The sequence below is a fragment of the Schistocerca cancellata genome, chromosome 7 (assembly GCF_023864275.1).
Source record: "Schistocerca cancellata isolate TAMUIC-IGC-003103 chromosome 7, iqSchCanc2.1, whole genome shotgun sequence".
Taxonomy (NCBI): Eukaryota; Metazoa; Arthropoda; class Insecta; order Orthoptera; family Acrididae; genus Schistocerca; species Schistocerca cancellata.
Window position 1 is genome coordinate 66219283 of NC_064632.1, and position 4548 is coordinate 66223830.

Consider the following 4548-nt stretch of genomic DNA (forward strand, 5'->3'; position numbering starts at 1 on the left):
CGTACCGCCGAATTGCTCAACACGTGGGGCGTGAGGTCTCCACAGTACATCGATGTTGTCGCCAGTGGTCGGCGGAAGGTGCACGTGCCCGTCGACCTGGGACCGGACCGCAGCGACGCACGGATGCACGCCAAGACCGTAGGATCCTACGCAGTGCCGTAGGGGACCGCACCGCCACTTCCCAGCAAATTAGGGACACTGTTGCTCCTGTGGTATCGGCGAGGACCATTCGCAACCGTCTCCATGAAGCTGGGCTACGATCCCGTACACCGTTAGGCCGTCTTCCGCTCACGCCCCAACATCGTGCAGCCCGCCTCCAGTGGTGTCGCGACAGGCGTGAATGGAGGGACGAATGGAGACGTGTCGTCTTCAGCGATGAGAGTCGCTTCTGCCTTGGTGCCAATGATGGTCGTATGCGTGTTTGGCGCCGTGCAGGTGAGCGCCACAATCAGGACTGCATACGACCGAGGCACACAGGGCCAACACCCAGCATCATGGTGTGAGGAGCGATCTCCTACACTGGCCGTACACCACTGGTGATCGTCGAGGGGACACTGAATAGTGCACGGTACATCCAAACCGTCATCGAACCCATCGTTCTACCATTCCTAGACCGGCAAGGGAACTTGCTGTTCCAACAGGACAATGCACGTCCGCATGTATCCCGTGCCACCCAACGTGCTCTAGAAGGTGTAAGTCAACTACCCTGGCCAGCAAGATCTCCGGATCTGTCCCCCATTGAGCATGTTTGGGACTGGATGAAGCGTCGTCTCACGCGGTCTGCACGTCCAGCACGAACGCTGGTCCAACTGAGGCGCCAGGTGGAAATGGCATGGCAAGCCGTTCCACAGGACTACATCCAGCATCTCTACGATCGTCTCCATGGGAGAATAGCAGCCTGCATTGCTGCGAAAGGTGGATATACACTGTACTAGTGCCGACATTGTGCATGCTCTGTTGCCTGTGTCTATGTGCCTGTGGTTCTGTCAGTGTGATCATGTGATGTATCTGACCCCAGGAATGTGTCAATATAGTTTCCCCTTCCTGGGACAATGAATTCACGGTGTTCTTATTTCAATTTCCAGGAGTGTATTTGTTCGCCCGTTTTCCCTTGGGGCAGAGGACGTCTCACAAGTGCTTCAACTAGAGGTAATTGCCCTGCAGTGCCATTCCCGCCTGAAGGACCGCTTTCTTATGTTTAAAACTTTGGATGACTTTTACAGCTGTCTTCCACGAGAGAAATTTCCTCTTTTGCACAAGCACGCGGCCAAAGTTCTCTCAATGTTTGGTTCCACGTATATTTGTGAGCGCTTTTTCTCTATTTTAAAGCTTGCTAAAACTAAGAACCGTTCATTCCTTGGCGATAAAAATTTGACCGATTCTTTGAGGTTAGCAGTCTCACGGAATATTGTACCAAGCCTAGTTTCCTCGAAAAAGAAAAACGTGTAAAATGTTGTCTTCTTTAACAATGTTGACTATAAGAATTAAAGAGCTTTATAACCTTAATTCTATTTTAATAAGTTTTCAAACTTGGCCAGTTAAAATTGTTACGTACAAAACAGCAAACTAAGGATCCGATTTCTAAACTCTGAAATGGGATACAAAAAATTGTGGCACGAAGTATAACAAAAAGTACTTACTTTTAACTACTAACAGTAAGAATGAGACTCTATATTCCTTACATAAAGTTAATTCTAAAATAGAATATCTTGTTTACGTTAGATCTGACCGCTGGACAGTCCAGCGCAGAGCAGTGCTGTGCGGTCTCACTCGCTCCGCAGCTCTCTCTCTCTCTCTCTCTCTCTCTCTCTCTCGCTCCTATGCCGACACCAGCGACACACGGTCGCGGACGGGGCGCTGCGCGGGCGCAGTTCTTGGGTGAGCCTGTTTTAGACCCAGCAACTACTTTCACACTGCACGGTCTGTCATAACTTTAAATTTCCTACTATATAGGTTGTTGTGTCTAGACAAGACAGTCTAGAGACAAGGCGAGGAAGCCGAAATGCACGCGTCAACTCACGCAGGCTTGCTTTAGGTCTGAAACAGGATACGTAATGAATGCTATAAAGAAAAGTACGTAGCTGCTGGAATACTTAACTTTAATCCATCATTTGTATACAGCATTCTTGATGATACAAGTGAGACTCTCTCTAGAAATGGTTAATGGCGCCTTGCTAGGTCGTAGCCCTGGACTTAGCTGAAGGCTATTCTAACTGTCTCTCGGCAAATGAGAGAAAGGCTTCGTCAGTGTAGTCGCTAGCAAAGTCGTCGTACAACTGGGGCGAGTGCTAGTACGTCTCTCAAGACCTGCCGTGTGGTGGCGCTCGGTCTGCGATCACTGACAGTGGCGACACGCGGGTCCGACATGTACTAATGGACCGCGGCCGATTTAAATCTACCACCTAGCAAGTGTGGTGTCTGGCGGTGACACCACATAGGTAACAATGGAAACAGGTACACTTGTGTGTAAAACTTTTAAGGACAAAAGTAAATTTCGCACAATGTATCACTGCCAAGTAATATAGCTTAATGAAGCTGGGACTATACATGGAAAGAACTGCTTCATTGTAATACAGAAGGTAATGAAAGGAATATGCTAAGATACAGAAAGAAATGACAATTTTATTCAAAGACAATAATTACAATGAAGTCACTGTGATTAATGATGGTCCCCAGGACATTACAAAAGTCGGAACATGGTTCTTAATAGGACGTGTGACTACCACAGATGGCATGGCATGCTCTGCTACATGCTCCCATGCTGGCTGCAATGCTGGTAGGGGGCTCTTGTTCAGTTGGCAACTGTTGGATGGTTGCTGATGTACGTGGACTTGCTTCAAAATACCTCCTAACACAGCCCACAAGTGCTCAATGACATTTAAAGTAGGTGATGGGCAGGGCACTCCATATCCTCTCATCTAAGAGCTCTCCTCCTTCCGTGTTCAATGCGGGTGTGCATTACCACCCATAAAAATGATGTGAGGGCCAAATGCACCCATGGAAAGATGGACGTGGGGATGGAGTACAGTGTCACAACAACATTGACCAGTGAGTTTACCACGTTCACAGATTTAGACGTCAGTCTGCACATGTAACATTATGCCTCCCTTTACTGTAACACCTAGAGCGTTAAGGGGCTCCGGAACGCCCTATACTTGCAATGTTAAAATAACGCTTATAAATTACATCTTTCCTCACAAAGTATTTGAGGTAGGAAGTTGAACTTTTTACAGATTATTTATTGGAATATGGACTACAACTTAACACAGGGATTTTACAAAATTTTAGTTCAGTTATTAAAGATGATTTTTTTTCAATTGTAATGAAAATTCACAACTTTTTTTGCAATTTTTTATTTATATATTCAAAAATATACAGTTTTTTGGAAAAAGGCTGTGTTAAATTGTGCAGAAGGTACTGTGTAACATTTACCGAAAGTTTGAAACAAATATGTTTGGAAGATCCTTAGAAAACATGTAATTAGTATGAGAAAATAAAAGTTTTGGGAATCGAGCGACAAAGATTGGATTAACTTTTTAGTCCATTCCAGGTCCATAGGATGGATTATCTTCATCCTCTGCAAACTCCTCCTCCAGCTTCCTCTTGTTCCTCCTCCTGTTTACTCTTGCTTGTATCTCTAGACTCTTTACAGCCCTGTCTGCAGCCCGAAGGCGTTCCTTGTCTAAAGCAAGCATCGCTCGTACCATGTTAGAACCTATCTTCATTCCCATATTTCTAAATACCTTGCACCTTACAATGTTGCCATCATTGAAAGTCGCAACCGCATCATACACACCAAAGTGAAGTGTTTCTATTCCAACAAATACAGTCTTGGGGATTCTCGACCATATAACACTATTTACACTTTCATTGGGGTTTTGAGTTTTTCCGTGAATACACTTTTTCAACAGTTCAGGTGCTGCTAAGTCTCTGAAAATAGGTTAGCCACAACACATACTTTATCTCACATCACTCAAATGTACCTGATGAACACGGACGTTAATAATAACACTATTTGACAGCAGTTTAACAGCGCCACAGTGGGTCACGCCCATGTAGAACACATTTCAAAAAAAATTTAAAAATAGTTGTAGTCTTCGGAATTGAATAAATTATATATCTATTAAAAGGTAATAGTCTGCAGATTCAGAAAACGCAAAAAAGTAAAAATTGAACTTTTCATGATTTTGAGCCTTTCCGGAGCCCCTTAAAGAGATCATGTTTGACGCTGTTTCTGGATGCGCTAAGTGTTCCCACAGTTCGCCATATGAGACTATCTCCTGAATCATTGATATTGAATCTGCTCTCATCCGAGAAGAGCACACAACCGCACTTCTTGTTGGTCCAGACGCTACGCTCTTGGCATCATCGCAGACTGTGCAGCTGATGGGGGAGTCTCAACAGGACACAGTGTACTGATCGTTGGGCAAAATGGTCCTCATCCATGTGAATCAATGCTGTGAGCAATACCAAACTCCTGGGCTACACTCGTCCTTCTTCCAGTTTCTCGATGATTCTCACCTTGTGAAATCATCCAAATGTTGTCTT